This window comes from Amblyomma americanum, chromosome 1 (genome assembly GCF_052857255.1).
Source record: "Amblyomma americanum isolate KBUSLIRL-KWMA chromosome 1, ASM5285725v1, whole genome shotgun sequence".
NCBI classification, from domain to species: Eukaryota; Metazoa; Arthropoda; class Arachnida; order Ixodida; family Ixodidae; genus Amblyomma; species Amblyomma americanum.
The window spans coordinates 220,924,540-220,938,511 of record NC_135497.1 but is presented as its reverse complement, the minus strand read 5'-3'; the positions used below and the strand labels follow the sequence as shown (position 1 = coordinate 220,938,511).

Here is a 13,972-nt window from a genome sequence, read left to right as displayed (position 1 = left end):
CCGTGCTCGAGATAGCCTGGGCGCCCCGACAACTGGTGGCAGCGGCGGGGTAAATTGAAGCTAAGTCCCAACAACTGGATGGAACCTATGAGTTGGACAAGTCAAGTCACCGGCTTCAGCTGATCCCGGCAGCTACGGGACTGACGGCGTTAGCTGTACCTCGGCAGGGTGACTGCCCGATGTTTGCCACTCATTTCACCAGACCGCACTAGCACAGGCGTGGTGTGGAATTTTGGTGGAATTAGGTGTGGAATTTTGGCTTTCTGGGAAATGAAATTTCGGCAATTTGTTCGCTTCAAGTTCAGGCGTGTGTTTTAGCGGGGATCAGCGGCACAAGGTGTGATTCGCGATGGATAAGTTCAAGGTAGAGGACCTCCTTGAAATTTTGGAAGAACTGGGTATTTCAGTTGACCCCACTAAAACAAGGGAAGCGATTTTGGACGTCATGCGGGCGGAGGTGGTGACAGTCGAGGAGGCAGACGAGACGAGGGAAACGATTCTGGAGCGAAGGCTCTGTGAGGAGAAAGAACAGGAAAGGCGAAAACTTCGCGAGGAACGAGAAAGAATTTCAGGCGAAGTGTCGCGAGAGACAGACAGGCTGAGCTAGAGAAACTACGCGAACAAGAGCTGCAGGAGCTGACACGTAAAGTTCAGTTACTGAAATGGGAAAGACCGAAAGCTCGTCTAAGAAGTTTTCGAAGAGGGAATGTTTCAGAACTTTCCACGCAAATTTCTGCTGAGAAAGAGCTAGATTAGGGCTACTGGTCAATGATGTTGGTGGCCATCCTCCCAGGTGATGTCGGCGGCGTATTAGCGCGCCTGTCCGACGAGGAGGTTGACAACTATGAGACAGCGAAAAGAGCTCGTTACGGGTATTTCGCCATTCGCGGACAGGCGGACTAAAGTTCGAAGTGATGGAAGCGGGCGCAGCGCTCCCATCTGAGTGTCAGGAACCGTAGAACCCCGCTTGGTCAGCTAGGGAGACATCCTTCCAGATCGGCGTTCCGGAGGCGTCTGACAAGATTGCCTGTGGAGTCCTCCCGAACGATGGTGGCACCACTCAATGACGTCACATGCGTGCGCAGTAGGCTGAAGCGCAGGTGCATTCTCTGCTGGCGCCTTGCGCATGCGCAGTGTGTATCGTATAGTGAGTTCCCAGTTACGACATACTTCACCAGCCGCTAGTATTATTAATTGACCAATTACTAATTTACTGAGTAACTAATTTCTAATTGATTAATTACTATTTAACTGCGAGGGCACTTGTCTGCTTACGTGTAGGAATGCGAAAGCATGTGTTTTTTGTGGAAAGGACGCAGTAGCTCTCAGGTCTCGAATCTTGGTGGACACCTCAACCACGTTTGATTGACAACTATAGTGTGACACTTTTCCGCGAACATCCCCGCTGGCGAGTCATGAGCCTATAAAGGCTTTCGCCTTAATAGTAGCAAATTATTGGAGACGCTTTGCTGTGAAGAGAGTGACTGCGAGTCACCTGAGTGCGCCGCTGAAACCCCAGGCCAGAACGCAACGTTAGTCAAAGATCGTGGTTCAGATCAAGTTGCGGGCCAGGGAGTTAGGATCGTGGGATCGGATAGCAAGCCTCAGGAGAGCAAGTTGCTATAGGCTCAGCAGAAAGTAAAGTGCAGTCGGGACAATTTTGGGCTACGACGTGCAGTTACACATCGAAAGCGCGAGCAGATATAGTTCGAATTCAAGTGGGAAATGCGGCTCGATGCTGCGTCAAAGAACTGAAGCGAAGGGTGAGGGCACCGCGAGAAAGGGAGTCGCGCGGCCGCGCGCAAGGAGAGCCAAGCTAGCCAAGCCAAGCGGTAGTCTGCTGAGAAAGGACGAAGTACGTGCCCAAAACATTGCAAGGCTGAAGGTCGGTCAACAGTGTAATCGCCCGAGACTGTCACTCCAGATGCGGTAGGCACCGCACGAAGGCCAAACTGACAAGTCGGGTTCGGACAAAGCGAACGCCACCACCCCATTGTGGCGGCACTGCGGAAGGTCTTGCACGACGAGTGGACTCGGAGCGAGCCACAAAAAAGCACGCACTGCTACCACACGAAAGAGCGCAGCAGAACGCGCGCCAGTCAAAAAAAAAGAAACTAAGGATATTCCGGAACCGAGAAAGGAGCAAGTAGGTGATTAATTCAAAATTAATAACAAAAAGAAGGTGAAAGATTTTTGCTAACCCTGAATCTGCCATCACTGCGGCGGCGGCACCTGAGCTGGGAGAGGGGAAATAAAGGATAGCAGGCAGTTTGAAGAAATGAAATGAAAGAGGTGAGGGGACAGTAAAAAGGGTTTTGTTTATATGGGTTTAACGTCCCAAAACGACTCAAGCTATGAGGGACGCCATAGTGAAGAGCTCCGGAAATTTTGACCACCTGGGGCTCTTTGACGTGCACTGACATCGCACAGCACACGGCCTCTAGAATTTCGCCTCCATCGAAATTCGACCGCCGCGGCCGGGATCGAACCCCCGTCTTCTGGGCCAGCAGCCGAGCGCCGTAAACACTCAGCCACCGCGGCGGCGAGTAAGAAAGGATACAGGGAGTGGTGATATATACACTATTTACATAAGATAACAATACAACTGTCCAAGATGCGCACATTTGCAGTTTTATTAAGCGCCAACTCCAGGGGAACTTCCTGGGCGTACGCGTCCAGCGTCAGCGCTCTTGGCGTACGCCGGAACGGGCGTCGAAAAGGGGCACGCATCTCCATGTTCCTGGCGCTGGCTCGCTTCCCATTTCGAGCCGAGGGAGAGAATGTCAAGCCGTGAGGAGAAGGGGTTGGGGGGCGATAAAAGGACAACTTAAACCGCGAAGAAAAGTTCGGGGAACCTGGAAATGAGGTGTAGTGATGCGCCGCAGGGTGGTGAAGAACCGCCGCGAGCTGCGATCCTTCTCCATCGTGTTGCAGAGAGAAGCCCACTGCCGTCGGTAGAGCTTGTTGGCATCACGTCTTGCCGCTGCGTCTAGCCTATTATAGATCGTCCAGTCTTCTGCCCTGTCCATCCGTCGCGCCCTGCGCTCCGCCTTGTCCTTTTTGTCGCGCAGATCGAGCAGCTTATTTGTCGGGTGTGGGCTGACCTGCCCGCACCAGTGCGCGACGCGTGGCTGCGAGGGCGCTCCGGACAAGACTGGTGAAGTGCCGGACGCAGCGGCGGCGTCCATCTCTTGGCGGAAGCGGCCCCAATCCGCGATTGCGTACGTACGCATGGGGCGCGCAACGTCGATGCAGGAGCCTGGCGATCCGCGTCGTCGGAAGGTGGGCTGGTAGTGATGCAGGACTATCGATAGCACTATCGATAGTTTTGTCACTATCGAACTATCGATGGTACAAAAACTATCGATAATAGTACCGATAGTACTATCGATAGTGATATCGGTACCACTATCGATAATACTTTCGAACTCTCCCAGCTACCTTTAAACTGAATTGTCCCGCTTTTGCGTCTCAATTTAAAGTGGTAATCATTTTAATTAACTCTGGCAAGCTCTCGCAACCCCGACAGTTGTCTTTAAAATTGGTTAACTTGTACACAGCTCGGCGTACAGAAGAAAAATGCACTAGGCTTGCATAGCGCATGTGCCATGCTATGACGAGCTACAACAATTAGCGTTCGTTCTTCTTCTTGCGTCGTCTTGTTGCATTCCTCGTCATGCCATCGAGGGCCTAGCTTCGTTATAATGTGATACATAAATAAACATATTTATGTACGACTGCTTCCTGTGATTTTTGCTTATATTTAACTTTTATCTAGCTGGTGTATCAAGATGTCCTTCTTATTTGTTGTTCCATTGGAAATACTTGCGAGGTTTGAGCAATAATCCACTGCTGCGCTTACAACCTCACCACCGACGAAATGCTTGATACGCATCGCCATACATTTGCACAAGATAGATATGACCGCGCACTTTCTAGACAAATATGCTGCTGTGAGGGTGTGACAGTTCAATAAACAAAGATCGCACAGCTCAAAATCGTGCAACAGTATTTTTCCCTTATGCATCAAGTCATGCATATATACTTGTGCAGAAGTTTCCGTCCCATTCACATGTCGCACGTAGCGAGCCAAAAATTCACCCCGATGTCCTTACTATTTAATGCCACCACTAATGGGTAAACTCAATTTCCCTTTACGTGTTTTCTATCACGTTTTTGTTACAACTTTTCCCAAAAAACATATCTGAATGAATGACACCTTGTTGAACTGATTTCGTAGTTAAGATGTTACAAGGTTCTTCCTTCGCGCCTCACTTCCTTCGAGGTGCTCGCTCATTTGGCATTGGACGTGTAGCCGACAGCCAGACTATGGACGATCGATGACAGACGAAAGAAGAAACTGGACTTCATACACAGAAACATCAGGGGCTAGCACACTCAGCTACCAAAGCTGACACAAATTAACGCTCGAGCTACACACTCGCTCTTCACGGCTTGCCGAAAGCTGGGGTCTGACTACTCCGCTGCGCGAAGCCTGACCAAAAATCCCGATAACATGACGCAACATGACGATAACATGACGCAACGCAATAACCCAGTTCACGGGCGCGGGCGCTGGAAGAGAGAAGGCACCGCAGCACACGTTAAATTACGTCTCCCCCCCCCCCCCCTTCCCCACGTCTTCTGGAGTGCCCTAGAACCATCTAGAACACATGTCCGCGCACGCACTGCTTCGCCAAGGTCGCGGGGGGAGGAGGCCCTAGCCCCCGTGCTGCGCTTGCAGCCGTGCGCGCCTTCAGAAATGCCGAGGAGATTTCTTTTTCCTTTTCTTTTTTTTCGGTGCGCACGCTGGCACCGACTGGCGCTCGCTACAGCGGCTACGTCTTGCTGCATTCTCTTAGCTTTCGTAGACACAGGTCCCCGCAGACGAACGCTAGCTCGCATTTTCTCTCGTTTCTTTTTTTTTTCTTTTTCATTGCGCTTCGGTAATCGGTAGGCCGGCGTCTCGGCGCCTCGCAGTGTTTGCGCTACGTCAGGACTGGTCAGGAAGGAGGAGTCGGATGGCGGCGCGCCGGGCGCAGTTCAAATGTTTCGTCAATGGGCGGCAAAATGCAAAAGCGCCCGCGCGCTGTGCGATATCAGTGCGCGGAAACAAAAACTAATGTTCAATCCGCCAGCATGCGGATTTGTTTCCGGCATTCAAGCTCACGGATGCCGGATCACATGGATCAACAAGACCCCGCACTAGTGCGGTCAATGTGGTCGCGCCGTGTGTAAAGTGAGACTAACTGGGTGCGGCTCACGCAGTCACCTCTTTTCACATCGTGTTTGCATGCAAGTAATGCAACGGCGTGACTGCGTCAGCCTGCGCTCCTCGGCCTACTTGTCCTCACGGAGTAGCTACGAGAGATCGCTGCAAGGGCTTCTCGGTTGGGAACTTCTTCGAGGCGCATTTACGTCGTGACACGAACTTCCACCTGGCAGTGTGATGTACGCCACCAATTGTTCCCTTGCATGCATTATAGCTCTATTATTGCACGGTATTTTTGCGCGGTACATCGTAGGAAGACGTTTAGTATTCTCGTGAACATCGCTGACGCGTAAGCTCTTTCATTTTGAGAAGGTTTAATCACCTGTTTTGTTTCCTGTGCATACCTTCCTCTGCAAATTTGGCCTCTGTTAATATAAGCCTCTTTCGTTAATAAATATCCCCTCCTACTGAGTTTTTCACGATTAGCGACGAAACCCGTGCACTAGCGACTACTCAGCGCTTTTGTACCTACACTTACGAGAGTGCTCCGAGACATGTATATATGTATTGTCCTCCGGTAGGTGACGGGTCATGTCTCAACGAGTAAATTCGTGCCCCAAAACAAGAAGCAGTTTTGCTTCGATTACCAGAGTAATGGGCGTACTAGAGTTGAACAGGAACTATAAGCGCATCCTCCAGACAAGCCATGCATTTCCTATAGTCGTTCATTAGTCGGCTAAAGTTCTATAAATTACTACTTTCATATCAGCGGTGCCTAGAGTAAAATGCGTAACTGTTGTTTCGTAAATTCATTGTGACTGGTTTTGGGCTTTTCTAGAATATATCAATGCACAACCCGGATGGCGTACCGCAGCAGTTAATAACAAAGTTACGAATCGAATTTAGTCGAGGTGGTTTTTTTTTTTGCGGGGTATAAAAATGAAGTAAGTATAAATTCATTGTTCCTTTCCACTTTCCAGTTCATAATCACCCATGATGTCGAGATCTAAAGCAACAGTTTGGGACTACTTTATCAAAGATGCAGCGTCCGGACACGCCAAGTGCACACTGTGCAACAAAGAATATAAAACAAGTGGGAATACGTCCAATTTAAGGGACCACATGAAGCGGGGCCATGCTAATTCCCCATTTCATGACGATCGAAGAAGCAGGAAATACATGTGGATGGCCCCTCAAAACCGAACCAAAGCAGGCTGAAGTTCTTTATTTCTGATAAACGACCGAAACACGGGAACCAGACCGAAAGGAAAAAGAAGCTTGACAAGCAATTAGCCCTACTGATAGCAAGACACATGCAGCCATTTTCAGTCGACACTGACAAAGGATTTCAAGATTTCTGCAACGAGCTAGATCCAAGATACGAGCTGCCAAGGCGAACGCAGCTTTATGATGTTATTTTGCCGAACTTATACGAAAACGCCAAGGAGAAATTGCGCGTTATACGCTGACGTCAACAAGCCATTGCGCCATAGCAGCAGACATGTGGACATCATGCACGGCTGACAGCTACTTGGCAGTCACGTGCCATTTTCTGCAAGGTGTCACTATATATATGCGGTCTGCGGTGCTCTCCACTGCAGTTTTTCAGTGAGCGCACACTGCACAAAACGTCGCTGACGCCATTTCTGATGTGGTTGAAGACTGGCGTATTCTCCACGCAATCACTGCTCTTGTCACCGCCAACGATAAAAGGATGATTCTTGCAGCTCGTCTGTTAGGTATCGAGCATTTACCATGCTTTGCTCATGCGCTGAACCTCACTGTCCAGAATGTGCTATAAAGCAGCGAAGAATTGGCAGCCGTGCTGCAAAAGTGCAAGGACATAGCGCGCTACGTAAGGTCCAGCTGCACTGCTACTGCCAAGCTGCGAGAAGAGCAAGAGCGTGCTGGTAAGGTTCCGCCGCTAAAGCTCAAACAGGAGACACCGACACGGTGGAACAGTGTCTTTCACACGCTTAAAAGGATCTTGGAGGCTCTCACTTCAACGCTTTCGGAGTTACCCCGTCCACCAAGCCCCTTGGTAGCAGAAGAGATAATGCTCATTGAGGATGTCGTGGAAATACTGGAACCGTTTGAGGAGACCACGAAGATGCTCTCTGGAGATGAGTACACTACCGTTTCTTTGATCGTTCATGTGGTCTGCGGTATTGAACGAGAGCTGGAAGAGCGTATAGGGCCTGCGCTGAAAACATAAGTTGGTAAAGAAGTGTTTCGCGAATGCATCTCCTCCTTGCATAAAAGAATCGACACTTACGAAGAAAGACAGTTAACATCTCTTGCAACACTGGTGGACCCACGACTAAAGGAGAGAGCTTTTTCACTTAAAGCAAGCGCAGACCGCGCCAGTGCTTGTTTAGTCGGTGAACTAAGCCGCCAGTTGTCAGAAATCCCAGCTAGTCCTTCAGTTGAACCATCTAGACAGCAGGAAGTTTCAACCGAAGTCTCGGCAGGAAGCCGAATTTTGCGGTCATCTTGAGAGACGGCAACAGGAGCCCTCAACCGCAACCTCTAATGCAGAGTTAATGGTTCGCCAGTACCTAGAGTTACAGCCACAGGAAAGGAACAGCGACCCACTTTAATTATGGAAGTCATGGTAATCGTCAACAGCACCGCACTCTGAAGTGGCTATGAAGTACTTGTGCGTTGCAGCAACGTCGGTGCCAGCAGAGCGCGTATTCTCATCGGCTGGACAGAGCATTTCAGATGGAAGAAGCAGGCTGAAGGGCAAGAAAGTTGACACGCTCGTGTTCCCTCACCAGAATGCTTGGCTGACGCATGATAATTAAGCGGACCTAGCTGTTCAGTTGTAGCGGACAGGCCGCCGCTATGAGTTTGCGAAATTGCTCTGCACAAGCATATACTGCATTTTATGGTATCGAAATAAAAAATCAACAAATAAATTTCTTGGTATGGTGTAGTGGTTTACTTTTGAGTATATATGTAATGATGAACTTACTCCGGGATTTTTTCTGCAGAATTAAATATTTTATCCGTCTACTATATGTTTATTAAATGCATGAATTGAGTATTGCTGACAGTCAGTTGTCGCAAATGCGCTGCGGTGACACGGGAGTTATGGTACTTGGCTGCTGGCTAGAAAGACGCGGGTTCGATTCCGGCCACGGCGGCTCTATTTCGATGGAGGCGAAAGGCTAGAGGCCTGTATACTGTGCAACGTCAGTGCACGTTAAAGAACCACAGCTGGTCGAAATCAATCGGAGGACTGCACAACGCACACCTCATAGCCTGAGTTTCTTTTGGGTATTAAGCCTCATAAAATCGTGAAACCGACAACGTATATCAAATGTTTTGTCAATATCGATGGGCAAGGAATGCAGAATATCGATAGTGTTACTATCGATAGTCTTACTATCAATATTCTCACTGTTGACAGTCTCATTATGAAGTCTCACTATCGATAGTACTATCAATAGTAGCACTATCGATAGTACTATCGATAATACTATCGATAGTCTATCAATAGTAGCACTATCGATAGTTTTTTCACACTATGATAGCTTTAAAAAAACTCGATACTATCGATAGCAAATTTTCCGATAGTTTTGCATCGCTATGGGCTGGCCAGTGTTGAGGGGAGTGAGTCCCAGCTGCGTTGCTGTGTCGTGCAGATCATCACCGCGCCGGTCGTTGCGCGCACTGCCCCACGCACAATGATGAGCATTGAAGTCACCAACGATGAGCTGGCGCGGCGCACAACACAACTACACTGCACGAAAACAGAGCACGTTCCACGCAACAGCTGGGCGCGCATAAACACTGGCCACTGTTGTGTCAACCCCGTCGATGCGCACTGTCACTGCCACGCACTTCTGAACGTCACTCGTCGCCGCGCCGTCGAGCGCGTGCTGTACATTGCGGCGCACATAAATGGGAGCCCACGATTTTCCGGGCCGATGGTCTAGGTCGCCGCAAGGGATTGCCGCGCACGACACCTTCTCACATTTAATAATAATATTTTTTATTTCCATCGGGATGATGGAGGAGGTTGTCGGTAAAAGCTGCTCGTAAACGGCAGCTTGACAAAGGCCCACAGCCTCCCTCTACAGGGCAGCAACAGCAAAGCAAAGACACTCACAAATATACATATAGTCTCTTCGCTATTTCGCAGAGCCACAAATAAGGGGAGCAAAAATGAAATATAAACAAAGAAAATAGAACAACAATCAATACAATAAATACAGAGGGTACAAAGCAGTACAATAAACACAGGATTAAATATAGACATTATAGGAATACAGGTGCAGTTTTTAAGAATGAGTGCAGTGAAGCTGTCGTAATTCATGTTTAGATATTTTAAGCAGGTCAGTCCCGGATTTTTTATAGCTGTTTAATAGTGTTGGAAGTGTGAAGGATAAATTTTCCGTTGCGTAGTTGATTCTATGGGTAACACACAGTGATCTCTACCAGTAATGACAACTCTTGCAGAGATTCAAGATGGTATTTTAGTTCGCGCTGAAATGCAAGTGCTAGCTTGTAATTGTAAAGATTGAATACTGGTATTACGTTTGCTTTGAGGAAAAGACTTTGCGAGTGACTGTTCTATGGTACATTAAAAAGTATTCTGATAAGCTTTTTTTGAAGTATAAAGATCTTTTTCAAATTTGTATACGTGGTTGTGTCCCATACCAGGAAACAGTAATTAAGATGAGAATAAAACAGAGAATTATGACGCAGGATCTTTATTGGATGCGGGAGATATGATCTGTAATGGGAAATAATGCCAACTGCTCGAGCTAAATTAGTTAAACAGCATGATAGCCAATGTGCCCGATCAGCCGCATTTGGGGCTCCCCATCCTGCAGTGCGGTTACCTCTGGTTGCTCTGATTTTAAACGCGAGTGGGTATCGCGCTGCAAGGGAGCGGACTGTGGGAATGCGGGGGGCTGCCCGGCGACTAGCCATGTTGTTGGCTGTTTAGTGGAGGAGGGCCTGTTGTTCACTCACAGATGCGGCGGCCCTCGGAGTCCTCTAGCAGGAGCACGCTTAGTGCGCGCAGCAAGGCGCTCGATTAAGGCATCGTGTGCGTCCAGAGGGGGCCACCGGAGGTATAGGGGGTACGGACTTCAGTGGTGCGGTGCGGAAACCATTCTGCTGCTTCGGCTGTTGTCCTCACAAATGCTGGGGTCGGTGCTGCTGAGAAGGCTGCTGCGTGCTGTGGCCTGTCGTAGCTGCGTGTGCTTGGTTGCTGTTGCCCAGCCTGCGACGCTGTCTCCTCACGCACAACCGCGCGCACGGCCCGTCGTAAGAGAGGCACATCTGACGAAGCCAGAATCGTGGCAACATGTCTCTCGTTGCCAGGGAGGGCATGAGGGGTCCGTGGCAGAGTGTTGGAATAGCGCGGTTTTCCGCTGGTGCACGCGCCGGCCGGGAAGGCGAACTTCTGTGCCAGCTACACGCAGGCGTTATTCAAGTACGCAACACATTTCCCCAACCCATGGCGCAGCTAGAGTCGCAGCCACGGCAGGTCCGGACGAAATAGGCAACGGCAGGGCACGCTAGGAAATAGTTTAATTATTATCCTAACGCGAAACAAAGCACACTACGGAAGGATGTTCTATACGTAAAATAGATGTTCAGTAGCTCACCAAGTCGTTAATTGACGTCGACCGGCGTTGGGTTCGGGGGCCGGCGGGCAGCGAAAGGGTTCCTCGCGGCACTCAGGTCAGGCCCGGCAGCGAGAGAGCTTTCCCGCCGCGAGTTCCGCCTTTTATCCGCCCGGGCATTGCCTCCCCAGCAGCAAATCCTTGCCGTCATGCTCAGGCATGCAACCCTCTCCGCAGTAGGCAGCGCGCTGCCGTAACGTCACGTCAGTGCTGGGACGGAAATAAGCAGAGTCGCAGGGGTGCCTTCTCTCCACATTCCTGGTGGCCAGCGCGCACATGGAAGTCACGATCGCCGCTGGCGCGTGGGACGAGGGGGGATACCAGTGTATCCCAGCTGCCCCCCCTCGCCGCTGCAGTTGTCTTCCCCCTCCTCAGAGCGGGTGGAACAGCCCTGCTTCCAATGGGTGCGCCCGTCCATGTCACTGTCCTCCCCCTCCCCACATCCCCTTTCCCCATCCCCCGCTCCAAGCTGTGCCCCCGCGATATGGGTGGCAGAAATCGAGCAGAAATCGGCAGAAATCGAGCAGCCGCCTACAAAGAGTTCTTCTAGAAGGCAAAGGATTGCCCTGCTCTAACAAAACGTCATAGCCTGTTGAGCCGCAGGCAAACTTGAGCTGGAGAGCCTTCTTCACAGTCTCGGCACTCCACACGCACCCCTTTCTGTTCCGCTTATGCAAGGCAGACTTCTGATCCTCATTTAGAAACTTCATGTTTGAAGTCAAAGCAGACATGTTTTCTTGAAGACGCTTTGTTCGTTTTGCTTCTTTCTTTAGTTTCTTCTTGGAACGTAACAGCTGCTCATTGAGTGCAGTATTCTTCTTTTGCAAGTCCTGCAATTTCTTGATCAGCTCGCTTGGTTGCAGAGAAAAGACATCAGCGGACTCCGTCACTGTCTTGCACTGCTCAGCAATATCGGAGTCACTACTGTCACAATCCCCTTGTGCAATAGACGAACTCTCTGAAGCATCGACGACAAGGGTCGTGGGCAGCGTTCGCTGACACGGAGGCTTTCTATGCCTGGGCCGAGCTGCAAAAGTTAAAATTACAAATATCAATAATTATTAAAATTCTGTATATCTAAAACCTCCTAGATTAAGCTTCGAAGCTTGTGTGCAGTTAGTGCAGCCTCAGTATCTACTACACAAACAAGTGGCGAAAAAATGAGGACAACACCTTTGAGAAAAAAGTCGTAACCAATGGGAGCAATAAGTTCATAAAAAACAACAATGAATCCACCCTGAAAGCAGACGGCCCACAGAGCTTGTTACCCATGAGAGCCACGTGATTAAGGAACTGGCAATGACAACACAATAAGTGCATGTCATGGGAAGCACAAGACCCCTGCTGCTAATAATTTGTAATACTTTTGACCTAATTAAGGATTCAATAATCAGTGAGTCCAATAGAGTAATCAAATATACGCTTGCATATTGCAAACACGCGTGTAAGTTCCGCCGATCTTCTACATAATGAGCAATACATGCAACGCAACATATGCACACTCCTTGAGCAAAGCTTAAACGAGTGCAGTCTGCGGAAAACAAACACGAAAAATTCGCGCGACTGCAAACTTCAGAAGATTTTTCACAATAGCAAAAGATAAAAAACAACCAATTCATGTTTACGTACGCCTAAAATCGAAGAGAGTAGGCAAGGCGTTCCATTTGAGCAGCCGTCGTCCATCCAGACGATTTAATTCATATTGATCCTGCCCAAAGTGGAGCTGTAAGAATGGAAAAAGAAGCACAGCATGTCATTGAAAGATGAGGTGGCAAGCAGAATCGTAAGGCACTTTCTTCACACACACCCCAGTCGACGAATAAATAAACCCCTCATGCCTATCGAGATCAATGCACGAACTCGGAAACGAACCGAGTTTATAAGCGCCCCAATACTTCTAGATAGAAAAAAAAATGCGCAGTTCACACGTCTAGAATAAACCTACGCCGTTGCAACGAGTCAAACACGGCGATCGCACCATACTGCAGCGTGATCACTACAAAAGGCACGCCAACATATGCATGCTGCTGTATTGAGATGATGAAAAGCAATAGAAAATGACATTATTCATAATCACAAAATCATGAGCCTTACCTCACATATCTTAGTTGTATCCGTCGGTTCCCAGCCATCACGTTTTACTTGCGCTGCCCATTTCTTTCTTCGTTCAGCATCGCGGGGGAAACGAAATACCCGCTGCCCTTTTGCGCTCGATCCAGTGCACAGAGGGACACAATAGCCCGTCATGTTTCGTTAACAAGCGCGCACATCCCAAGAGACCACATAAAACACGAGCTCTCGCACCGCAACACCACAAAGGCAGCAAATAGAACGCGACGCGCTTCCGTTCAGCTCGACGGCCGGCGGGAATGAACCAACATGGCGCAGAGGCGGCGCGGAGTGCTACAAAGGGTGTCCCCACCCTGAAAAGCGGCGCTGGCATCGAGGCACCCTAGCTACAGCTAGCCGAGTGGAACTTGGTCACGTGACCAACCACGTGACGAACAACGTGATCAGCCACGGCGCCGTGCCGCCGGTAGCTGTCCGCACCACATGACAAACCACGTGACAGCGTGGCGGCGCAGCCTCAGGGTGTCAGCGCCGCCACGCTGAAAGCTCCAAATGCTACCGTAATGTAGCTATCGCTACAAAACGTCTGACGTTTTTAGCATAACCCCGCCCGCGCATGCGCAGTGACATACAGTTTTAGCTGTGCGTACGCAACGGCTTAGCGCACACAAGGAGTTTGCGGGGACGGTAGTGCGCATGCGCAAGTCCTGCGTCTTGCGTACGTACGCTAGCCAGCGGAATTTGCGTTGCGGCGCTTGCGTGGTTAACGTTGATAAGATGGCGGCGCCCGGCTCGCCCGCTTCGGAATAAATACGTCGTCGCTGGATTCTGCGACGCAATAGCTCGCTCAAATATGGTATCGGTTCGCATTTATTTCGCCTACTCTTGCCCACACGTAACGGTATAAGCGATAACTAGCCCCTGTTTTTCAAATAATTTGGCGATTTTCAAGCTCCTAGGCCTAACTAAATGGAGTGTGTTTTCCTCGTAGCAATGACACTTGGCAAAAAAGCAGTTGTCTTGCTTTTAGTCAGTTGTTACATTT

General features: G+C 49.6%; 1 long non-coding RNA gene and 1 pseudogene across 1 annotated transcript; one reads left to right on the top strand and one right to left on the bottom strand.

Annotated features, from left to right (window-relative positions):
* Nucleotides 1–6,713: 6,713 nt before the first annotated feature.
* LOC144115792 (E3 SUMO-protein ligase ZBED1-like) lies at nt 6,714–7,709 on the top strand (annotated as a pseudogene).
* Nucleotides 7,710–11,391: 3,682 nt separating this feature from the next.
* LOC144095237 (uncharacterized) lies at nt 11,392–13,036 on the bottom strand. Its single transcript, XR_013306712.1, has 3 exons — nt 12,952–13,036; nt 12,487–12,580; nt 11,392–11,884 (listed from the first exon to the last, which is right to left on the bottom strand). It is a non-coding gene; the product is annotated as an uncharacterized LOC144095237 (long non-coding RNA).
* Between the last annotated feature and the right edge of the window lie 936 nt (nt 13,037–13,972).